At 41.2% G+C, this 26,659-nt stretch overlaps 1 pseudogene; it reads left to right on the forward strand.

Moving 5' to 3' along the window:
• Window positions 1–3,763: 3,763 nt before the first annotated feature.
• On the forward strand, window positions 3,764–25,987 carry LOC128132137 (exosome complex component RRP4 homolog; annotated as a pseudogene).
• Window positions 25,988–26,659: the final 672 nt, after the last annotated feature.

The raw sequence follows: 26,659 nt of genomic DNA on the forward strand, positions 1-26,659 counted from the left end.
GCAGAACATCGCCCTCTCGTGAAACCTCCGTGTAATCTCTGTAACCGACTCAGTACCCTGCTTAAGGGTTAGAAACTCCTGTGCCAATCGCTCCCTCTCCACCTGGGGAACGTACTTATCTCGGAACATAGCAGTGAACCTCTCCCAGGTTACTGCAACAAGCTCAGCAGGGGTGTAGTGCGCCGTCACAAACTTCCACCAGTCCTTCGCTCCCAAGCGAACTTGGTTCAGCGCGAACCAAACTATCAGATGCTCCGGACAGGAACATGTGTAGAAGCACCCCTCTATGTCAGAAACCTACCTCATCGCGGCTATCGGATCCTGAGTTCCGTCAAATTCTGGTGGCTTCGTGTTGCTGAACTCCCGGTATAACAACGAGTCACCCCATTGCGGCCTGGCAGCAGCAACGGCTGCAGTGGCTGCAGCAACAGCAGCATCAGAAAGAGCAGCATACCGCTCATCAAAAGTCTCAATCAAAGTGGTCTTAATAGACCCGAACATCTCTGGAATCTCAGCCCTGATGGCCGCATCCACCTCTTCGTGGATGATCCTACGGATCTCCTCATCACTCGTCCCGTTGACCTCTGGTGTGTGGCGTGTCCCAACCATGATCTCCCTCTGAAATACAACATAAGAATATTAGGGACCCACTCAAGTATAATCATACTCGATAACTCCACCCCACTGGTTCCTTAGTGCCCAAAGGATTCTTACTTGGACTGCGCACCAACCCGGTATCTTCAGTAATACGGGCCCAATACTACCGTCCATACCGCATCGTCATTCATCCCAAGTCCTCCTCCTTGAGCCCCAAATCCTAGTGCTCTACTCTCACTATCATGCGCTACTTGCTAACAATTCTCTCATAAGCACCTCGCTGCTATCTAAACACTTTTAAGCATTTCTAGTAGCAACCCCTAGACTAAGGCATCATATATCAGGCCACTCTAGTCCTAATAAGAATACCTAGTCTACTCTAGCATGCATATTGTAATTCATCATATAGCATAACATAGCATGTCTGATAACACTTATTATGAGAGTATTTTGGGAGATCACCGTTCGGGCGCTGGCTGATCGTACACACGGCTCTGCTCCGTTTGTCTCAAAACCATTTTACTCTTTTTCAAAAATTTTACTTTATTATTAACATTTTCCTCAAATCCCAAGTTTGAGTTCAGATACACCCGAAGATGTATCCGAATCCCTCAAACCAAGGCTCTGATACCAACTTGTAACACCGTAAAAATTCGAACAATTTTTCATTTTTGAAAACTATGAAATATCATTGGCATTTATAAATAAAACATTGTTTCACATTGTATTAGTACAAAACTCCAAGATCAAAATATTTAAACTCCAACGTGCGTGTGTACGAGTCATGCCGGCGCCTTCCCGCGATCATCACTAGTACCTGAAACACATAACACATAACACTATAAGCATAAATGCTTAGTGAGTTCCCCAAAATACCACTCTAACACATACGCCTTTCCAGGCCATAACTCTGTGGGATCTTCCGATCCAAGTGTCTTAGGGGATTTCCATCCCATAACTCTGTTGACCTTCCGGTCCATATCATCTTGACCTTCCGGCCCACATCATACTCATATCACATAACATATCACATATAACTTACATCACATATATAACATACACGTAAGACCCTTCGGTCACACATAGTTACCCCATCGGGTAAGGCATAGTGAGAAGACTCACCTCAGACGTCTCGTAAATCTCTGACTCGGTAGAAATATTGCCTAGCCTCCGCCTATTCACACAAAGTAAATACTCTCATAAATATAACTCTCGAGGCTAGACTCAACCCTCTATTGTCAACTTCAGAAGGGTAAAAGACTATTTTACCCCCCTCTTGACTCAAGGACCCCATTGTTGACCAAACCCTAAAAGTCAACAAAAGTCAACGGTCAACTTTGACCCAACTCGCCAAGTGCACTCCGGCGACTCGGCGAGTACACACATGACCACTCACTCTCTCTGTCCCGCTTGGTACGTCGAGTCCCTCCCTATACTCGACGAGTCACCCCTAGCATGAATCACGGGGCTACCCCGACTCAACTCGTCGAGTCTCAAGAACAACTCGGTGAGTACCGCCTTGAACTCCAGTCTTTTAATCCCCTTCTGACTCACTGAGTTATCCCCCAACTCGGCAATTCTACTCACTGGGTGATGTGGGTGGAACCTTAACCCTACTCGCCGAGTCTCAAGAACAACTCAGCGAGTTCATGCCATGCACAAACTCTATTGACCTCCTGAGGTCAGATCTGTGCCCCTAATCCATAGATCTGGCCTTCCCAAGCATAAAGGTCACGTAAAGTCTGAATCTTGATGCTTATAAATCAACCAATAGGCATCAAATGGTGATTTAGTCCCAAATACTTTGTCCCAAGGTCATGACCTCCATTGTTCTTCATAAAGCTTGGGGAATAAGGCTCTCTGGACCTCTATGGGTCCAGATCTAAAGTCTCATCTCCAGAAGGGACTATTTGGACCTCAAATCAACTTAGACAAGGGCACAAGAAACACTAAAACCAGATATCCTTCCCAAAACAGAAGAAGAGTCAAAATAATACCTCAAATGAAATGATCTTAGCTTTTAGTCCTCAGAATAGCAACCTCCTTTGCTTTCCCTTGGCTAGAACCTCCTTCTTCTTGCTAAATGACACCACAAAGATCAACAATGGTCACTCCTTGCCTCTTAAACGATCTGAGTCTCTCTCTGGGGTGTAGTAGTCGCAATAGACGGCCATAAGGGCCTTTAAATAGGTCCCAAGCCCTGGAAATTAGCGCTGCACTAAACAGCATGGACTCGCCGAGCCCACACATGGGCTCACCGAGTCCGGACGTGAACTAGAATGAACATCCGCGTCCCTACTCGGCGAGTCTTGGCACCAACTCGCCGAGTTCCTCCACAAACTCCAAAAATTAAAGGAATAAATAATATACCTGGGAATCTGGATGTTACAATTCTCCCGCACTAGAATCAGACTTCGCCCTCGAAGTCTTACTCTGAAAACAACTCCGGATGACTAGTTGTCCGCGTGACTCTTGCATGTGTAGTATGAGATATGTATACCAGGTGGGGCCTGATAAGTATATTATATGTTATTTATCTTTGTGATCCTTGCATGTGTTATGTGTTTATATGTATACTGGGAGGGGTCCGATGTTAGGCTAGGCCTGATAAATGATATGAGGTGGGGCCATGCTTCAGCTGACGACTTTCTCCTCCTGCTCCGGTACAAAATCTGAAGTCATAGCTTTGATTTTTCTTGTTAAGAGTATATTACTTATTGTTTATCTTTATTTCTGATTTTGCTGCAAAGTTGTGGTTGTTCCCTTTACTAATCGAGTAACAAGAGTATGGAAGAGTTTACATTTTAGAGTCTTTTTGGTATTTTGACTTGGAGTAATATGCAAGAAATATAAACATGATTTCAATGATTCGTTAGTATAATGATGAATGATTTCTGACTAAAAAATACATTACCAAGATCAATCATTCATGTTCTTATTAATGATATCCACTGGTGGTCAAAAGCTAAGTAAACTTCCAAAACAAATTGGGGCTTTTGTTAGCTGGGTAACCAAACCCGACTTACCTGTAAACCGATTAAACCAACTTATTATGCCTGGTGATGAACACCAACCCGACTAACCCGAAAACAGCCTAAACCACCTGCTGCTTTCCCCTGGTTTATGCATTTGTTTTCTTACAACAGATTCAAACACAATTCAAGAGATGAGAGGCATTGAGCTATCATTGAATCAAACATAGAAACTAAGGCTGCAAAGAGCACTCGAACTGTTGGAATCTCTATCTTCGGGAACCAATTCTGATTCTTCTGTCACCGTCGCCGATTCTATCCATGTTAACCAAGATGTTGGGCTGAAGTTCTGTTTTGTATTGCGTCTTTTGGGCTCGTAGATTAGCCTTGTATTCTCCGGTTTGGGCCTGTCCAACCGAGAGCCTTTTATGTATTGTATATAAGTTATCGCTTGCATGCATATTAGGTCAAGATTCAAGATTTCTGTTTTGGCATTCCAGAGTTTACGATATTGCTCTCTTGTAATCTTCCAATCCTTTACAGTTGATGTTCTTAATCGAGCTCTTCTAAGGATTTTATTTAATCATTCGACACGTTTGATTCAAGCTGTTTGTTCTTATTATTGCGTTCCGTCTTGATTTATGTTGTGTTCTTGCAGGTTCATATTCATATACTTGTTCACGATCTAATCGATCTTTATAGATTAAAAAGTTATAGTTTTAATCTCATCAATTGGTATCAGAGCAGGAGGCTGTGTAATCGATACACATCTTTTCTGTGAAAAAGATTTCCATTAGGGTTTTCCGCAATCATCGATATTTATTGAGCCGTCATCTTAATTGACGTATCTTAGTATTTATTGTTTTGCCCTAATCTGCTTTATTACAAGTCTGATCTTTGAACAGGTTTTACGATCATTATGGACGCAACGCAATCAAACCCTATTAATATTTCCAACAGCATAGGTTCGACGACAAAGATTCCAATCTTATACACTCATGACTATGAAGTATGGGCACATCATTTTGAAGATTACGTGATTGGATCGGAGGACAATGGTTTTCTCATATGGGAAGCCATTATCAATGGACCGTTTTCTCACTCCGCGACATCCAGAGTTATTAAAACGCAAAAAGAATACAACGATTTGCTCAAGGACGTGGCGAATATTGCGCAGGATGAGAAAGATAAATTCCAGTGCAATATTAAGGCACTAAGGTTGATCAGATTCGCCCTTCAGTCCGACACATTCAGACTAGTCAGCTCATGCTCTACGGCGAAGGAAGTGTGGGATAGACTTCGCGAACTGTATTCAACAGACGAAGATCTTGAACACTCTATCCAAACCTTGCTTCTATCTGAGTTTGGAGAATTCAGGCAAGGGGTCGAAGAAACGGTGACCCAGACGTTTGATCGCTTCAATCATCTTCTCAGCAAGATGATCAAACACGACATTGAAAGGAAGCTCATCGAACAAAAGGTTACTTTCTTGAACGGACTGAGATCTGAATGGAGAGCAGTAGTTTCCACAGTCAAAGCCCATGAACAGTTTAAATCATACTCTTTGGCGAAACTGGTGGGTATTCTAAAGTCCCAAGAGAAGATTGTGGTTCAAGAGAAGAACGTTGTGTCTAGTCTTGGTTCGTTGGCCCTCCTATCTAAAAGTAAAGCCGTGATGGAGGATGAAGAGCTCAACTTAGAAGAATATGACCTCACAACTGAGGATTATGCCATGATGGTATCTAATCCTAAGAGGTTCATAAAGAAGAGATTCCCCAGCAACAAAAACCGAAACTGGCAGGGGAGTTATAGCTCTGAAAAAGCGAACAATGAACCGAAGACTGAGGAGTCCAAGAAGGAACCGAAGGCAGATGGCGATTCCGGAGTAAGCTGTTTTTACTGTGGTGGCAAGAACCACTATGCTAAGGACTGTGTTCTTAAAAAGATGGCTGAAAAGGATGACGGAAAGGATGAGGAAGCCGTACTGCAGAAGAGATTGGATGAGTTAAGAAAGAAAAAGTATACCGCTAACCCTTCTATTAATGCTCTTATTGTGCAGGGTTCGGTTAATGACGATGAGTTCGGTAGCACCGAAGTTTGGTCTACTGACTCAGAAGACGAAGAAGTGAGGAAGCCTACTCATGGAAAGGCTTATATGGCTAAGGAGGAAAGCAGTGGTGGAAAATGCTTCATGGTGTCAAGCGCATCTCAGATGAGGGGATACAATGCTGATGGAGGAAGCAATGGACCGAAGGTGCAGGAAGATATGTGCTTCACGGCCAAACCACTTAGCCAACAGTTCAATGAGCTTGATGAACTGATAAAGAAGGTACAATCTGTTTTTATTTCATCTAAAATACCATCATCCTCATATGAGAAAGAACTGAAAAACGTTAACACAAGAATTTCTCATTTAGATAGTAGCTTAACTCAAACTCGAGTCACCAATTCTAACCTGACTGATCAATTAAGCAGGGTGGCGTCGAAGAGTGAGGAGCGGCGTATGTGGATTGAGTTAAAAGAGTCGGAATTAATTAAAGTCAAAGACGAAAACATTTATTTGCAGAGAGACAATTTGAAATTGTTAAAACAACGAAATGTTTTTTGTTTAATAGCTAAACGTTTATATTCCAATATTACTCAGCTTCACTTAGACTGTGAGATAGGCAAAAAGATCCATCGTATGATTTTACCATTCCTAGAATTTAAGGAGGATGAAATCGATGCCGAAGCTTACAATTGTGAGAGTGTGATTTCGTCTGATGATGTCAACCCAACTTATCAAATTGGACTGGACAAAATTGAGTCCTTCATTAAATCCAAAGACCACAAGGACATGCTCAAAAATCTTTTGGACGAAAATGACAGACTTAAACTGAGAACCGAAACCATACAAAAGTTTGACTCTCTAAATGCCAAGGTAAGCTCAGAAAATAAAATCGATGTTGAAAATGCATCTGAGCTTAACGAGGACGAAAACATGAGTGAAATTTCTGTAGAGGATACGGTTGACTGCTCAGAATTTGTTAAAAGCGAAACTGAAAATCACAAAAATCTTGTTTCTGAAAATTCTGTGGAATTCGCTAGATTGTCCCAACAAAAGTCCCCGAAATTAGTAGAAAAGGCTGTTGTGTATCAAAAGGTCAGAACCACTCCGAATCAGGTATACAAAGTGACTGGAGTAACCGAACATCAAACAGCTGAACTCAAGGCTATTGTTAACGAAGACAATGCTGATGGCTGTGATGAGTACTTCTGGGAAGCTCCTATTGACAATGGAAACGAAACTGTTGGTCTATCTGAAAGAACATCTTGGATGAAGAAAGGGAGATACATACCTGAACCCTTGAACAAGCCTGATAATTTCAGTGAACCAAGCACAAGTGGTACAAAAGACACTCCTCAAGAGGTTGATCGTTCAGCGAAAGAAGACATTCCTTCACCACCAACAGCTCGAAGTGAAACTTCATCAGAAACTCCTTCCACTTCCTCAGGGCAAACTGAATCTTCTTCAGATATTCCCTCTGCTCCCTCGTTTCAAAGAAAAACTCCTAAAGATCAAAAGGAATCAACAAAGGTGACATCAAAAGCAAAAGCGAACATTCATCATCAACCTAAACAGATGAGGGATAAAAAGATAGAAAAGAACCTAAGATACAGGAAAAACCTTTCTGAAAGGAAACAATTCTGGCACTCCCAGAATGCATACTATTCACACAAGGACAAGAATCTGAAGTATGAAAATAATCCCGTAAGAAAGCACGATGATTCCGACAACCGAAACCCAAGGTTCGGTTCACAAGAAGATACCAACCGAAAGCCAAGGTTCGGTTCACAAGAAGATACCAACCGAAAGCCAAGGTTCGGTTCGCATGAAATTACCAACCGAAAGCAAAGGTTCGGTTCTGAAAAGGATTTCAACCGAAACCAAAGGTTCGGTTCAAAGAACAACTCCAACCGAACTCAGAGGTTCGGTTCTGAAGTCAGAAGAGAACAAGACTCAAAGGTTAAACCCACCCACGATCAAAAGCAAAAGGGTCACCTAGAGTCATCAGCAAGGAAGACACCTCTATCCAAATCCAAATCCTCTCGTCCTAATTCTTCTTGTTCATCTCCATCTTGCTCTAACGCTAATTCCATGGGTTCTCAAAAACCACGTCCATCTGCTGAATAGAAGGGAAAGCAGAAGGTCGATGAATTCAAACCTGAATCTAAAGCGATCAAACCCAATCCTAACAAAATAAAAGTTTTCACCATTAAAAAGAAAGATGAAACAACTTTAATTAAAAGAACATATCTTGTTGATATCTCTCTAACTATTCCTGTTCCCATGAAAACCTCACATGGACCCAAGAAACTTTGGGTTCCTAAATCTGCTTAATTTTTGCAGGTTATAAGTGACGAGCAGTTTGACGAAGAATGGTACATCGACAGTGGCTGCTCGCGTCACATGACAGGAAGGAAGGAGGAACTCAGGGAATACAGATCTCTTGCAAATGGTGGCAACGTTAAGTTTGGAAATAACTCTTTCGGCACCATAAAGGGATATGGGATGATAACGAATGGTGATTTTACCATAAGAAAGGTGGCCTATGTGGAAGGACTTCAACACAACCTCATCAGTGTATCTCAGCTTGTTGGAGGTACAGGTCTCAAAGTTTCATTCGATGATGAAGGTTCTGAAATCATAGAGAAAACAACAAAGAAAGTGATTCTGAAGTCAGAGCGAAAGGGTGAAATGTTTCCGCTGAACATGAAACCCATCAAAGGAAACCCAACAATTTGTCTGCTATCAAAAGCTCAATCCGACGAAAGCTGGTTGTGGCACAGAAGACTCTCTCATCTCAATTTCAAAGATATCAACCGACTTGTCACTGGAGGTCATGTTAGGGGTCTTCCATTGCTCAAGTTTGACAGAGAGCATTTATGTGCTGCATGTGAAATGGGAAAGCAGAGTCGTCAAAGTCACCCATCCATAATTAACACAAAAGTTGTTGAACCACTCGAATTGCTTCATATCGATTTATGTGGTCCTTCATCTATTGAAAGCATCGGTGGTAGCAAGTATATTCTTGTTGTCGTTGATGACTTCTCTAGATTTACATGGGTGTTCTTTCTAAAGCTCAAATCTGAAGCGACTCAAAAGCTGAAAGTGTTTATCAAGCAAATTGAAGTCCAACTCAAGAAGGTCGTTCGCAACATCAGGAGCGACAATGGTCTCGAATTCAAGAACAGGGAGTTTGAAGCGTTTCTTGCAGAAAAGGGAATTAGCCATAATTTCTCAGCTCCCTACACACCACAGCAGAATGGAATAGTCGAAAGACGAAACCGATCTCTGTGTGAAGCTGCCCGAACTATGTTAAGTTTCGCTTCCTTACCTCTTTATTTTTGGGCTGACGCTATTTCTGCTGCTTGTTATACACAAAACAGGTCCTATCTCAACAAGCGATTCACACTCACACCATATGAGATATTAAACAACAGGAAACCTAATGTGAAATTTTTCCACGTTTTTGGCTCAAGGTGTTTCATCTTTAACTCTAAAGAACACCGCAACAAGTGATAGTTAGTTTTGTTTACTTCTTTTTATAGTTTATTTTAGCATATTTCATTCATAATTTAGATAATTTCCATGCATATTTTCCATTTTGTTATTTTATGACTATTTTGGGTACTTTCGAATCTTGTGAGCATAACTGCAGGTTTTCGGGTCTAGCGGAGCGGGAGTGTTCGGGACGTATGGGAAGCGATGAGATTTGGTAGACAAAAATGATATTAGGCTTGGTGATTGTGGAGATTATGCATGGAGCGAGCTTGATGGTTATTTGAAGGCTTGGAGAGAAATAAACTTTAAATTTGCAAGATGCGGGAGTTTATTCAAGCATATGTAGATTTTTAATCGGGAGAGTGCACGAGCTTTGGAGGATTTGGAGAGGTCAAATTGGGCTTAAAATGAAGAAAAACTTGAAGAAAATGGGCTAGGAGGTGATTGGATTCGATCTGGGCTAGTGGGATATGCTTTGGAGGCCCAAAATCTCAAAGAAGCCCATGTCAGGCACCACCCGCGCAACCCACCCGCGCAGCAGCACGCGGGTCGCACAAGGCTCTGCAGGGGTAATTTCGGAAATCCATTTGGAAGGCTATTTGAGGAAGGTTGGTGCCCATCTTTTGGAGACTCTTAGATATCCGATTTTTGGAGATTCTCTCTGGAGTTTTGAAGACTTTTGAAGGCCAAGAACACTTGAAGAACATCATATTTTTACCTCTTGATTCTTGCTTAATGTTTGGTACAAGTTTCTCTAACTTTGTTTCTTTGAGTTTAGCCATGCTTGGCTAAACTAATCTTGGTTGACTTTTGGTTAATCCTTTGAACTTTTGTTGAATGTTGAAGAATCCATGAACATGTTCTTGAATCTTTATGGGAATGTTTTGTGTTTTAATATCTTATCACTACTTGTATGTTTTAGTTCATGAGTTTAAATGTGTTTGTGGTGATTAGTTGGCTAATTTCTTGATTAAGTAAAGGATCCTCAAATTAGCAAGCAACAAATGATTTTTGTGTTGTTTTTGCTTCACACAATCATAAAAACATTTCCTCCAACATGGTGGTGAAAGCATTTGACCCCTCTTGGATTTGGTGACTTTTTGGTTCTTAATGCTAGTTGACTTTCACTAATTACATGCTATTTGGAATTAGTGACTTTGACTAAGGAAATTGTTATGAGCTTCTCTAACCATTTCAACAATTAAGAAAAGTCTAGGTAATCTCAAGCTCCTTGGATTACTATAGCCAAATTAAGGATTTAAATCAAAGTATTGCACCATTGGATTCTAATGATATGTTCATCAAAAGTCAAAGTGAGGAAACTTTAAGTCAACCATCTCTCCCTTATTGATTTTACATCAAACTCTTATTTTGGTTGCATTTGTCTATTTAAATCATAGTTAATTCTAGTTTGTTTCAAGTATTTCAAAACACCAAAACCCCCATTTTATTTTTATTGTCATTTTACAAGTATTTTTACAAAGAGATATTTCATAGAGTTATAAATTGAACCAATCTCCGTGGATTCGATCCCTTTACCACTATACACTATTTTAGTGTGTAATATTTAGGGTTATTATTTGTGTTGGCCTCGACAACCACCAAATTTTTGGCGCCGTTGCCGGGGATTGGTTTTGATTTAATCAGTTTGTTTCTCTATGCCTAGATCTCATTGTGCAGGTACTCTAATTTAAAATCCAGAAATTAAAAAAAAAAAGAGTATGGTTCGGAAATGAATACTACTTGCACCGAAGACCAACTTTCTAAGCTAGCTCAGTTAGTTATGATGATTGAAAGTGACCAAAGTATGCAACCCACACCTCTTCTTTGCGATTTTTGTGCCCAAAATGGACATCATTCCGACACGTGTCCATATTTACAAGGAGAATGGGAAGAAGTGCAAGATAAGGGAAGCTACTACCGGTCAAACCAATGGAGTTATGATCAGCCTCAACATGATCAATGGTGGGACAACAACCAAGTTTGGGGAAATAACCATTACCAAAACCCATACCAAACATGGGGAAATAACCAATACCAACCAACTCCACTGTTCCAAGAACCCTATCCTTACCCTCCTCAACAAACTGAAACGCCAAGCATGTCCTTAGAGGACATTGTGAAAAGCATTGCCACTTCTACCCAAATTTTCCAGGAAACAACTCAAGCTAGCCTCAAAAGCTTAGAGCAACAAATAACACAAATTTCTCAATCATTGAGTATAGTGGAATCTCAATACAAATTACCATCTGAAGAGATCCCATGTCATAATGCATGTTGCATTCCATTTAAAGATGAGAAAACTTTTGATGCCCCAAGAGTGTTATATGAAGAAGAAGTAGAAGTGGAAGAAGTTGTCAAAGAGGAAGAAGAAATTAAGAATGTTGTCAATGAAACTGTAAAGGAAGTAATGGGGGTTAACGAAGGAGAGGTTGAGTCACCCACTACCATTGAGAAACTAACTCCAGTGGTAGACCAACCACAAGAGCCACAAACGATAAATTTGTCGGACTCTTCAAAGGTTACCTATCCCGAGAAAAAAGACCCCCAACCGGTCACCTACTCAACCACCATGTCAAAGAGGGAAGAGTTGGTCACCTTACGGAACAAATACGAGAGAGAATATGGTTGGATGATTTCTATTATCAAAGGTCTAAGTCCGGTATGGTTCTCCCGTAAAAAGAAAGTCAAATACAAGAAAAGAGTCCCAATGGAGGTGTGGAAATTAAAAAATGTAGACACGGGGCAAATTTGCAAGGTTAATGGACATCGATTGAAGCCATTCAATGAAGGTTTTGATTCAAATGTCCAAGATGTCGTCCATTTGGACGCCCCATTGTGTTAAAGTGAAGTTTGGAGGTGTCTCGCCAAAGACGTTAAAGAAGGGCATTTTTGGAAAGCATTGTGTTTTCGTGTTTTTAATTTGAACAAAATGAGTTTTGAAGATGTTTTTGGGATTCAAAAGAGTTGTTTTTTGAAGAAATCAAGAGTTTCTAGGTGTTTGGGGCTGTCCGAAGCAAGAACGGGTGAAAAACGAAGAAAAAGGAAGCGAAAATGAAGATCGGCATCATAGGGTTGCGCGACCCGCGTGCTGTTGCGCGGGTGGGTTGCGCGGCCAGGTGTGATGAAGCGACATTGGCCCAAGACTTAACTGCAAGGTCTGCGCGACCCGCGTGCTACACTGCGCAACCCGCGCACTGTGCTGGGCAATTTGGGCTATTTTTGGCTATTATTTGACCAAGTGTTGACCAAAGGTTTTAATGAGTTGACCTTTTGACTTTTTGTGACCAACATTGACCGAAATTGACCCTTTTTGACCCATAGATTAAAATGTTCAGCTTCCCTCTTCCTCATTTAATCATCTTGACCTCCCACTCCATTCCTCTCATATAACCTTCCAGCACCCACCTTGCCGGAAAATTCAAGATTGTCGGAGTTCTATTGGTCGTAATTTCACGAAACCACCACCACAGACATCTCCCATCATCCAATCCTCCGATTTAGGTCATTTTTGCCCTTACCTTAAGCATTGAGGACAATGCTTGTTCTTAAGCTTGGGGTGGGGCATTTCATTTTCCTTTTATTTTTTTCATGCATTTTTAATTAGGCTGCATAACATTTTAGTTTTAAGCTAATTTTCATTCATTTTTTTAAAATCCAAAAAGATTTTATTTTTTTTTCTTTTTCACCTTTTATATTTTTGCATAACATTTAGCTTAGGCATTAACATTCATGCATTTTTGTTGTCTGTTTATTCTCACCCCCTGGATGCCATGGAATAAGTTCATAGTTATTGTATCATTATTGGTCCAGGATCTTGTTGTTATCTCACCCATCGAACCGGGACCATTAGCTGCAGTTTGGGATCTCATACTTGGGATCAGATGCTGGTAGCTTAAAGAGGTAAGTGATCATGGACATGTAGTTTTCATGAAGAACTATGCATACAATACTAATGACTGTAGTTTTCATCCAATCCTCCGATTTAGGTCATTTTTGCCCTTACCTTAAGCATTGAGGACAATGCTTGTTCTTAAGCTTGGGGTGGGGCATTTCATTTTCCTTTTATTTTTTTCATGCATTTTTAATTAGGCTGCATAACATTTTAGTTTTAAGCTAATTTTCATTCATTTTTTTTAAATCCAAAAAGATTTTATTTTTTTTTTCTTTTTCACCTTTTATATTTTTGCATAACATTTAGCTTAGGCATTAACATTCATGCATTTTTGTTGTCTGTTTATTCTCACCCCCTGGATGCCATGGAATAAGTTCATAGTTATTGTATCATTATTGGTCCAGGATCTTGTTGTTATTTCACCCATCGAACCGGGACCATTAGCTGCAGTTTGGGATCTCATACTTGGGATCAGATGCTGGTAGCTTAAAGGGGTAAGTGATCATGGACATGTAGTTTTCATGAAGAACTATGCATACAATACTAATGACTGTAGGATATACTATAACAATGGATGTCTTAGCCTTGCGGTCACTACCGCCGAGAGGATCACACTTGATCATGTTTGAACCGTTAGGATGAAGCACTAGTGCTTGTCCCCGAGTAGAATCCATATCCGGTCTCTTTACATCACCATATCTTTTTGCGATTTTCTTAGGATTTTAGAGAAGTCTTTTAGTCCGCATGTGGACATTTTCATTATTTTTGGAAAAAAAAAAGAAAAAAAAATTCACAAATTTGAAAAGGAGCTTACATTATATCTTTATGCTCCACACATGGTCATTTTCTCGCTTAGACCATTCAGATTATATTACTACTCTTTCGGTTCCACTTACACACTTTAGGAACCAAATTTTGAGTCAAAGGGTTGTTATTACATTACCTTCGAGTAAAACAAAAAAAAAAGGGGGGGGGCAGGCAAATTCCCAGTTGCAGAAATCTGAGAAGGGTGACCGGTTCAATTATTGAACTAAATCTTCCAACATTTTGGTCACCCGACGTTTGATATTCATTTATTTAGGTATGTTTTATTGTATATAGATCGAGTTGTTTTTCGCAAATTGGTGATGTTAGGGAGACTGTCGAGTCGGATACTACGGGAGGTTTGGGCCAACACCAAGTGAACCGATTCCTACAACGGTGCCCGAGCGATTAAACCTAGTTACACATGAGAGAAATAGGCAAACGTGAGATCAGAGTGTACACTTAAAGAAGAGCTCCACCCGAGCCCATCCAGCTGCTTTCTCCCTACTACAGATATTCTTCATTGTATGCATGTTCCATTGAGGCTGCGACTGCTCATCCCTCCTTACTCACCTAAAGGAGTTATCCTGGCTGTGGTTTATGGTACCATTGTCATCGGATGAAAAATTCGTGAGGTGATAGCAGGATCAATTTTGACCATGTTGACTAACGGTGATCAGGTTCTGCGGCTCTATCCATTCTTTTTATTTTCTCTAGGATAGTTCATATCCCAAGTTCATTTTAGTCTTGTCTTACTTGAGGACAAGTAAGGTTTAAGCTTGGGGTGATTTGATAGTTAGTTTTGTTTACTTCTTTTTATAGTTTATTTTAGCATATTTCATTCATAATTTAGATAATTTCCATGCATATTTTCCATTTTGTTATTTTATGACTATTTTGGGTACTTTCGAATCTTGTGAGCATAACTGCAGGTTTTCGGGTCTAGCGGAGCGGGAGTGTTCGGGACGTATGGGAAGCGATGAGATTTGGTAGACAAAAATGATATTAGGCTTGGTGATTGTGGAGATTATGCATGGAGTGAGCTTGATGGTTATTTGAAGGCTTGGAGAGAAATAAACTTTAAATTTGCAAGATGCGGGAGTTTATTCAAGCATATGTAGATTTTTAATCGGGAGAGTGCACGAGCTTTGGAGGATTTGGAGAGGTCAAATTGGGCTTAAAATGAAGAAAAACTTGAAGAAAATGGGCTAGGAGGTGATTGGATTCGATCTGGGCTAGTGGGATATGCTTTGGAGGCCCAAAATCTCAAAGAAGCCCATGTCAGGCACCACCCGCGCAACCCACCCGCGCAGCAGCACGCGGGTCGCACAAGGCTCTGCAGGGGTAATTTCGGAAATCCATTTGGAAGGCTATTTGAGGAAGGTTGGTGCCCATCTTTTGGAGACTCTTAGATATCCGATTTTTGGAGATTCTCTCTGGAGTTTTGAAGACTTTTGAAGGCCAAGAACACTTGAAGAACATCATATTTTTACCTCTTGATTCTTGCTTAATGTTTGGTACAAGTTTCTCTAACTTTGTTTCTTTGAGTTTAGCCATGCTTGGCTAAACTAATCTTGGTTGACTTTTGGTTAATCCTTTGAACTTTTGTTGAATGTTGAAGAATCCATGAACATGTTCTTGAATCTTTATGGGAATGTTTTGTGTTTTAATATCTTATCATTACTTGTATGTTTTAGTTCATGAGTTTAAATGTGTTTGTGGTGATTAGTTGGCTAATTTCTTGATTAAGTAAAGGATCCTCAAATTAGCAAGCAACAAATGATTTTTGTGTTGTTTTTGCTTCACACAATCATAAAAACATTTCCTCCAACATGGTGGTGAAAGCATTTGACCCCTCTTGGATTTGGTGACTTTTTGGTTCTTAATGCTAGTTGACTTTCACTAATTACATGCTATTTGGAATTAGTGACTTTGAATAAGGAAATTGTTATGAGCTTCTCTAACCATTTCAACAATTAAGAAAAGTCTAGGTAATCTCAAGCTCCTTGGATTACTATAGCCAAATTAAGGATTTAAATCAAAGTATTGCACCATTGGATTCTAATGATATGTTCATCAAAAGTCAAAATGAGGAAACTTTAAGTCAACCATCTCTCCCTTATTGATTTTACATCAAACTCTTATTTTTGTTGCATTTGTCTATTTAAATCATAGTTAATTCTAGTTTGTTTCAAGTATTTCAAAACACCAAAACCCCCATTTTATTTTTATTGTCATTTTACAAGTATTTTTACAAAGAGATATTTCATAGAGTTATAAATTGAACCAATCTCCGTGGATTCGATCCCTTTACCACTATACACTATTTTAGTGTGTAATATTTAGGGTTATTATTTGTGTTGGCCTCGTCAACCACCAACAAGTTTGATGTCAAAGCCGACGAGGGAATCTTTCTGGGTTACTCACTCACTTCAAAGGTGTACAGGGTCCTAAACAAACGATCAAGAAGGATTGAAGAGACATACTATGTGACCTTCGACGATAGCTATGTCAAAAAGCTACAGGCCATAGATGACACTGCCAGGGAAATTTTCCCTCAAACTGGTCAAGTCACAGTCTCAATCGCCAATATGTACGAGAATTTTCTGGATCTCTTTGATGAACCGGAAAAAGCTTCTTTCTCAGAAGCAGGAGCAGCCGACAACAAAATAGATCATATAAAGCAAATTGTCGAAGATGCTGCAAGAAGAATGCATGAAGGAGAATTGCCTGCTGATGAATCTCCAACCAACAATGCTTCAGTCGAGGGGGAGCTAAATTCTCTTGTCGAGGGGGAGCCTAGCTCACAAGTCCAGGGGGAGCCAAGCTCTACTACTTCAACCGAAGGTCCTTCATCAACCGCAGGTAACTCTCTAACCGAAGATGCACCTCCAAACGAAGGTGCTTCAATGCCTGAAAATCCAGCACCACAAGAAACCCCTGAACCTCATGTTTGTCAAGACTCATCAATTGAGGGGGAGCATGATGATATGACGCTTGATTTTGATAGCCAATCCGAGTCTGAAGAGATGATCAACGCTGAATTAGATCCATCCTTTGATCCGAATTACCCTCCTCTTACAAAATGGACCAGAGATCATCCTATCTCTCAAGTAGTTGGTGATGTATCTGAAAAGGTTCTGACCCGATCTCAACTGAAGGCAAAACAGACATCCTTATTCTCAAAAGTTGAGTTTTGTATGTTTAACTCATTTGTATCAAAAGTCGAACCGAAGACAGTGAACACTGCCCTCGATCACTCTGATTGGGTTCAAGCTATGCAAGACGAACTAAACGAGTTTGAGAGGAACAAAGTCTGGCGCCTCATTCCAACTCCTCCGGATGCTTCAGTTGTTGGTCTCAAATGGGTTTTTAGAAACAAAATGGACAAGGAAGGTAATGTCATAAGGAACAAGGCTCGCCTGGTTGTCAAAGGATACTGTCAGGAGGAAGGGATAGATTACGAAGAGACGTTCGCTCCAGTAGCTAGGCTAGAATCGGTTAGAATATTTCTGGCCTATGCTGCTCACAAAAACTTTGAGGTCTTCCAAATGGACGTCAAGTGCGCATTTCTCAATGGAGAACTTGAAGAAACGGTGTATGTGGAGCAACCTCCTGGGTTCGTGAACGAAAAGTATCCAAATCATTGCTACATTCTGGATAAAGCTGTGTACGGCCTCAAACAAGCTCCGAGAGCCTGGTATGAAACGCTTACAAAATTTTTAAAGATGTCTAAATTCAAACAAGGTTCGGTTGACCCAACCTTCTTTCGCAAAAAGGAAGGTAACCACCTTATGATAGTTCAAATTTATGTCGATGACATCATCTTTGGCTCTACGAATCCCAGCTTAACAGCTGAATTCAGAAAGTTGATGGAGACTAAGTTTGAAATGAGCTCAATGGGTCCTATTAATTTTTTCCTTGGTTTAAATATAAGACAGGGACCTGAAGGCATCTTTATCAATCAGGAAGCTTACACGAAGACTCTCCTAGCAAAGTTTGGCATGATGGGAGACTCAAAAGTCAAAGTCCCTATGGCATTCGGCACCAAACTTACTCCTTCACTAGATAAACCGGCCGTCGACATCACGCTCTATCGTCAAATGATAGGCTCGCTGATGTATCTAACTGCTAGCAGGCCTGATATCATGTTTTCTGTATGTTATTGTGCTCGATTTCAGGCTAACCCACGCGAACCTCACATGTTGGCAGTGAAGAACATCCTACGCTATCTCAAGCGAACCGCCTCCTTGGGTCTATGGTATCCATCCAACTCTGGCTTCTTCGTTCAAGCCTATTCTGATGCAGACCTTGGAGGATGTGGACTCGACCGTAAAAGCACAACGGGTGGCTGTCAATTTCTTGATGGGAAGTTGGTCAGCTGGCAATCCAAGAAACAAACATGTGTGTCGCTGTCTACTGCTGAAGCGGAATACATTGTCGCTGCATCCTGCACATCACAAGTGATTTGGATCCAAAGTCAACTTCGAGACTATGGACTCAATATGAAGAAGATCCCTCTATATTGTGACTCTGAAAGTGCAATTAGGATCTGTCATAACCCGGTGCAACACTCTAAAACCAAACACATAGCACTGCGGTATCACTTCATCAAAGATCATGTGGAAGATGGAAATGTCGAAGTTCACTTCGTAAGAACCATTGATCAACTGGCTGACGTCTTCACCAAAGCTCTTCCAGAAGCTTCATTCAATAAAATTTTGCAAGGGCTAGGTATGATGGAATCAGAGTCAGTTCCTCACACTGCCTCTCAATCTCAAACGTAAGAAGCGAAACCAACCGAACGTTCGGGTTCGGTTCAACCATTTCACTCGCTCATTACTTCAAAGGTAGTTTTTCTGAGTTGTATATTTCTTGTGCAAAATTTGTTTTTCTTTATGTAAAATGTTTTTTTTTTTTTTTTGCATATCTAAACTCTTTGGTTTCTTAAAATTTTCAAGAACCGAAACCTCCAGAAGGTTCGGGTTCGGTTTTTCAAAATTTTCAAGAACCGAAACCAACCGAAGGTTCGGGTTCGGTTTTTCAAAATTTTCCTGAACCGAAATCAACCGAAGGTTCGGGTTCGGTTTTTCAAAATTTTCCTGAACCGAAATCAACCGAAGGTTCGGGTTCGGTTTTCCAACTTTTTCCAACCGAAACCAACCGAACGCTCGGGTTCGGTTTTTCAATCCTTTTCCATTTTTTTTACTCTTCTAACATTTTTTTTTGTCTTATTTTTATTTATTTTTATCGTTTTTTATATAAATTTCAAAAACTCCAAAAATATTTTCTCTCATTTTTTTGTGTGTGCTCATTTGTTTATGGGAAAATATTCCATGCCTTACTTAAGTGTCCCTAGAAGCATGCTGCTGTATGTGTCCCAAGCCTCATAAGATTTTGAATACTAGCCTTCATGACCTGGTATACACAAACCTTGTCTTCCCAATTAGGCTAACTCATTTATTCTAATCGTGAGCTACCTCACTCTATTCTCACATGAGTTTAGAGTCTCCTGCTTGGTCCTTATGTTCGCAGTAGAGGTACTATATCTTCTTTCACAATCCCCATTATACTTCTCCATAACATTCGTTTCATCATTGTAACCCTTGAGACTCTCAGAAACAACCACTGAGGTTTATGGTTACACAACCTCTGTGTTTATGATCTTAGTTTCGTGCCACTACGAACTGAGTGAAACCCAAAATTCAACACCAACGAATTGACGGTGACCAATTAACTTGATCAAGTTTTAACCAATGCATTGACGAATGTACCTTCATGAAATCTCAATTTCTTTTGTTTTTGCGTGGTTCCAATGAAATTGTTACACACCATAACATTTCTTCCCATGGGGTCCAGTTTTAAATTTTTATCTGAGATTTCATATTAATCCAAGCCACTACAGAATCAACTCAAACCTACTTGTTCAACAGACTACACTGGTCTCACAAGTACTTTGTTCACATTCGTTCTTATATCAAGAATTGGATTGATGAATCAAAGCGAAACCACCCTTCAGTTGCCTTATTAAAAGAAGCCTTTCAACATTTATTAATAAATGTTTGATCGTAATTCAACGGGATTCCACACTAACACTTTGAGGTCTCTCTTGACCTTGAAGGAAGAGATTCGTGCCCGGGATCATCAGTTTTGTGTCAGTCTTGACATCACAGATTATCCTAAAAAGAGTTGCTTTATTTCTTTATTTTTCTTACACTCTTTGCACGAAAATCCTAGATTTTCAAAAATTCCGTTACTAATTATTTTACAGGCTGGATAATTAATGGATGGTTCATAATGAAGTTGTGGTTACCAATAATCCACGTGGGCGTTTTATTCAAAAGAAAGCAGATTAACAAAGGGGAAGAGACAAAAGATGCTGACGCGGCGGAAGTTCAAAGGATAGAAATTCAAACGACGGTAAAAAGGCGGGCGCGTGAATTTGCAGAGACCGCGCTTTTTCTGACACTATTGGACGCGTGTACAGTATTGAAGCGTCATCCATCTGGCATTAATGGCGCGTGTGGAAATGGAAACGGTTCCTCTCTCTGAACCGGCGCTTATTGGGCGGCGTGATCCTAGGAATCTGACACTCTCTCTCCTACGTGATCATCGCACGTCTCAACTGTCACCAATCAGTCACCCAAAAACCCTTCCGTATTTCCATAAGAGATTTGAAACGATTTTTCTCTCTCCTATCACCTACTATAAAAACCCATAAACACCACCTTTTACCTCTTTACTGCCCCCATAATTTCCAAAGCAAAAATACTCCCAAAACTCTCTCCCGGTCATCTTCTTCTCCACACCTGCACCAATGGCTGAATCTTCATCTGTTCGTGCCACCTCTCAAATTCTTCCCATCAGACCTCAACAATGCCTTATCATTGATCTAAACCCACTAGCCTACGATCCCTACATGTCGCCGGTTATTGAATGCCTCAAATACTCCCAACTTGCTCCGGCATTGTCCCGGATTGAAACGGTGCCAATGGTGGCTCTCTCTCAGGTTTATGCAACGGCCTACTACGACAAGGGTGTCGACAGAATCTTTTTCGAAGTGGCGGAACACAAGACGTCGATTTCTCGTCCCCGCTTCTGCAACATGCTTGGGTTTGAAGCAGACCCATCGCGCATTAACCCGGAGACGATTCCGGTTGGAATGTTATACATCATGTTCTACAACATGGGCTACACGGAAGTTCTTACCTCCGTCGCCAGGTTCAAGAAGTCATGCCTACCGCCCCTGTGGAATGGGTTATTTACAGTTCTCTTCAAGGGACTGTTTGAACGGAGTTCAGGATCGGACGGGGCCAGTCGTCTTTTCCTGTCAATCATGTATGGGGTCTACAACGGGATCAACCTCGATTACGGGTCTGTCCTTTGGCAACAACTGATTCAGAGCCTTTCTTCCACTTCTCGACACTCTGAAGTGTCGCTGGCCCGGTTCTGGATCTTGATCACAAGATGGGCCATGGACAGGTTTGACGTACCAACTGCTGACGGTGCACCGATGTCTTCTGTTGGTACATTCCATACCAAGAAGATCATCGTATCCGATGCATCAAAGTTCTCCTTCATTGGCTCTATCCCGGAGTCGATGTATGGCAGTGTGCCATCAGACAGCAGTATGATCAAGGCGATCAAGGAGGTAGGGCCATCTGGTCCGAGGGAACTGACACCGGACTTGCTTCGCTCAATTCATGATGCCGACAAACCGGTGGCAAGGGGTAAAAAGGCAGACAAGGGGAAGAAACCATCAAAAGCCCCAAAACCTACTCCCAAGAAACGCAAACAACCAAAGCCTGCTTCCTCTCCAAAACCGAAACGGAGGAAGACTCAACCGAAACGGACGCTCGTCCTTTCCTCAACCTCCAGTGAATCCGAAGGTGGGAGTTCGGACTCTGAGGGGTCACAAGGAGACGTATCTCCACAAAGAGGCAACACACCCCCTCGGTCCCCAACCCCGGAGATGGAACTTCACCAATCCCCAGTTCCTTCCCCTCCACCCACAATTCCTATTTCCATTCCCACCATAACCCCTACTATACCACCTACCTCATTTCCTATCCCACCACCCATATTCACCACATCAACCGAAACCCCACCTGTAACCGAACCTCCACAAACCGAAACCCATTCACAACCACCACCTGAAACTAACCCCCCACCCACTCAACCTAAACCAACCAAACCCACAACACCCCCAGCTTCACCACCACCTCAATCTCCAGAAGACGCCTCCGATGGCGATGATCAATACCTAGGTGGTGATCACCTGAACTTTGATTCGGTCTACTATAGTCCGTTTCAAGTTCAAAGTGATGAGGAGGATGATGCTCCTGTGACCAAGAAGCATCTTCGCGAGCTGAACGAGAAGGTTGATCAACTTCTCGCCTCCTCTTCCAATCAGCAGTCATCCTTATCTGAAGCTGCCCTTCAGAGGATTGTTGATGCCTTCTCTAGGGCTCAACATGACTCAGTGGCCTCCGCTACTGCTGCAATAGACGCCTCCACCCGAGCTTGTGAGGCTGCGACCGAAAAAGTCGATAAACTATTCCATGACGCTACAATCCTGCTGCAGTCTATGCAGGAAAGCGCCGAAACCACCAAAACAACACTGGAACCACTTGTTAATCAATTGGCCCAGTTTGTGAAGACGGAGTTATCCTCGTTCGCTACCCTCAGACAAAACCTTAGCGACGACAACTCGGCACTCCGTGTCTCCATTGAAGCCCGCTTGGCAAAGCTACAAGAGGATCTTGCGGCTGAAAATAAACTAATGGACGTCCTGGCGAGTAAGACTACTGCCCTCAAGGTCAAGAGCACCCAACTTTCCAACTCCGAACAACAATTGGAGGCTCTTCGATCTGAAAGGGAAATCATCAAGACGTGTGTTTCGGATGTCCACGCCGCTCTATCCAACATCCTGGAAGCACACGACCCCATCCTCAATCACTCGGTGAGGCGTACCCTCGCTGAGAAACTCTCTCCGGCCATGGCTCTCTTGAGTAAAATTGAAGGCCTACCCAGTTTCGTGTCCATTCCGAAACAAGGGGGAGATGAGAAGAAAGGATCGAAACCACCTCCTACCTCAAAAGCAACTCACACAACCGAACCACCCCCAACTGGTCATGCCTCGGGTTCGGGTGTGAAGGACAAGGGCAAAAACATTGCAGAGGGAGGAGATGAAGATGAAGATGAAGATGAAGACAAGGAGACTATTGCGGACATGTTAAAGAGAAAGAACAGTCGCAATACTGATGACGATGTCAGTCGTGTGGCACGTGAAGCTGAAGAAGCCGAACGTAAACAAAAAGAAGCCAACGATCTCCTTGAGAGCCGAAAGCTGCTCTTCCCTGCCTGGACCAGGGATCGTCTGATAAAAGAGGCCATAGAGACTCCAAGCATACTATGGCTCGAGCCGGTGATATCATTCGACTGCATCAACTCGGTCGATTCGCAATTTGATATGCCGCTGACTCGAAAGGCGTTCATCTTCCACGTCTTCTCCAACATATTCGAAGTCCCGCATCCGAACGATGAGCTCGACAGGGAGCTCATTGACTTTTATCTGGAGGCCGCTCGCCCTCAATACCTTACATGGAGCGCCCAGAAGATTGTCAGTGTTCGGGTGATGAAGCCATTTGCCGTGGGGAGATTCACAAACGTCAAGTTCAAGCTTATCCGAGGATCTGCAAGAACTGCTCACATGATCTCTCTGGCGGATCTGCCCAATCTGAACCCTCATGATTGGATAGTCTTGTACAACATCTTGCTGACAAACGAATCCGAATATGGTCCCATCTTAGACCATGTCAAAAGGATGCTGGCATGCTACATCATGGAGGTGGCCCTAATGGATCAGGAGGTTGCCACAGTGTTTAAGAAGAAACCAAAAGTCAAGCCTGTGGGATCGGCCAGTGATCTAAACACGATGAAGATGGGCATGATAGATTTGAGGCGAAACTCTGTGATGTTCACCAGAGCCGAAGGACAGAAATGTCTGTTCGCGTTAGCTGACAAGCACCTCTACACTACTACCTGCTTGGAACACGTCCTATCAATCGTCAAGCGGTGTAAGGACAATTCGGCTGATGACATCAAATACTTTGAAGATATGATCAATTGGTACATCCGGTTTAGACAGACCATCCTTTCTATAACAAAGTGTCTGTTTAGTACCGTGAAGAAGAAGGTACCAGCTTCAGCCGCCGGCCCAAGTAAGAAGTGAAGGTCTCGCTCCAAATTGACGCAAAGGGGGAGATTGTTGGGCTGAAGTTCTGTTTTGTATTGCGTCTTTTGGGCTCGTAGATTAGCCTTGTATTCTCCGGTTTGGGCCTGTCCAACCGAGAGCCTTTTATGTATTGTATATAAGTTATCGCTTGCATGCATATTAGGTCAAGATTCAAGATTTCTGTTTTGGCATTCCAGAGTTTACGATATTGCTCTCTTGTAATCTTCCAATCCTTTACAGTTGATGTTCTTAATCGAGCTCTTCTAAGGATTTTATTTAATCATTCGACACGTTTGATTCAAGCTGTTTGTTCTTATTATTGCATTCCGTCTTGATTTATGTTGTGTTCTTGCAGGTTCATATTCATATACTTGTTCACGATCTAATCGATCTTTATAGATTAAAAAGTTATAGTTTTAATCTCATCACAAGAAGATGGTGTTCTCAAGTAAATATAAACCCTAACTAATGTCTAGTGTCCATATGCATATGTTATATTGTGAGTTTTATGTGTATTTTGATTTTTATTTCATGTAAGTAACGATACTAGAAATTGTTCCATCCTCATTTATCCTAATATAGTCTTAGCTCTTAGGAATCATGGAATTTGTGGTTTATAGGATCGTTAAGCATAAATTTTGAAATGATTTTTTCCGTTTGTGATATTTTAGGGGTCATGGGTCGACAGAGCCTGAGGGTGAGGTCGTGGCAACCGTGTGTGGAGTAATTGAACGTGTAAATAAATTGGACTATGTTCGCACTTTCAGAACCAGGTCATGAGCAATCTATTTACCTAAATTTTAATGTTTCATAAGAGTGGAAACAAATTGCTTAATATTGAATCTGAAATTGGTGTAGGTATGAGCTAGAGGTTGGTGATATAATAGTAGGCCGTGTTATTGAGGCAAGTCCTAACTCGATTTATTGCTTCTGTTCACTTTAGTTTTATACCAATAGCTTAATCCGCCCGAATATATGCAATTCTTCTCAAGTGAAAAGATAAAATTTGTAGCAGTTGAGTTAAAATGTTTGATACAAGTGAGGAATGTGTTGTTAAGTTGATCAGTGGGTAGTTAGCATTTTGGTTAACAGAGTTTCGTTTTTCATGATATATATGAAGGTTGCTCCAAAGCGGTGGAGATTGGAGATTAATTTTAGCCAACATGCGGTATTGATTCTCTCTTCAAAGAATTTACCTGAGGAATCTAGGTATATATCTCCCACTATGTCATATGGTCATGTTAACATGTATGAATGCTCTGTGTATGCTTCCTGGCTTAGTTTCTTTGTTATTTCCAAACTTGTTTGGATTGTTGTGTTTTGTCTTTCTCATGAGTCATGACCATCCTTAAATTGGCAGAGGCGACGGACTGCAGTTGATGAGCTCAACATGCGTACCATTTTTAAGAGAATGACGTCATCTGTGTAAGCCCATAAATATCATCTGTTTATTGAAGGCTTTTTTGTTACCTTCTTCATGTGTTTTCCAAAATCAAGTGTTGTCCAAATAAATGATGTTTATAACATATCCGAGAAAAAACGATACACTTGGATAAAGTGGAAGAAACCAATAAATGAATGCAAGTTTATATAAAAAAGTTAGATTTGATTCTTTTCCTGAATTTCTCTATTAAGTTTTCTTTTCTGCATAAAGTAAAAAAGAAACACTCACTTAGTTAAGTACATTTTGTATAAAAGAAAGAAACAACACTTTAGTATTCATTGTGTTATTTATACTCGATGAATGCCCCCATTAATCATTATGTTGTTTGTTGTAGGCTGAAGTCCATGATTTCATGCGTGATGGTAGTCCACAACATTATGGAATCAACCTCATACTTGGTTGTAATGGTTTTGTCTGGTTTGGTGAACATGTCGAAACTAAAGATAACATGGAGCTTCATTGGGTTGTTTCAGCAATATTTTTATTAAAATAAGTACTCTGATTTTTATAAAGCATAAACAAAATCGGTTTTTTTTTCCGTGAAAATGGGGATGTCACAACAGGACATGCGTGGTGCATGCATTGTCCATCAAGTAAGCATTTTTATGGACCATTAGGGTCCCCTTAAACTTCTGGACGGGTTGGAATTGAGGGATGAATGGATTAAGAACGTTAAAACGTTGGTTTTGGCTTCAGACCGTTCTCACGATGTGAGACATGCGAAACCCATCCCTTATTGAGTTGTCTGATTCAAGAATGAGTCTTTGGACTCAGAACGGGTGACTCTCATGACGTGACCATGTAACGCCGTAAATTTTCGAACAAATTTTTCTCTTTAAAATCATATGATTCTCGTAACACATTTCACAAAAATCTCATTTATTTAATTTAGAAAACACAACTCCATAATTGTTTGATTAATAATTCATGATCCTCAAAACATAACTCTTTCTCTGTTGTGTACAATCAAGTCGGTGCTTTCCCGTGATCTTGAGAAACCTAAAACACATATCACATAACACGGTAAGCACGAAGCTTAGTGAGGTCCCCAAAATAACACACACAAATAATTAGCCACTCGAGGCTATAACTCTGTAAGACCCTCTGGTCAATGTGTCTCAGTGGGACCCTCCAGTCCAACAGCTCGTTGGACCCTCTGGTCCGG

Source organism: Lactuca sativa, chromosome 2 (genome assembly GCF_002870075.4).
Source record: "Lactuca sativa cultivar Salinas chromosome 2, Lsat_Salinas_v11, whole genome shotgun sequence".
Taxonomy (NCBI): Eukaryota; Viridiplantae; Streptophyta; class Magnoliopsida; order Asterales; family Asteraceae; genus Lactuca; species Lactuca sativa.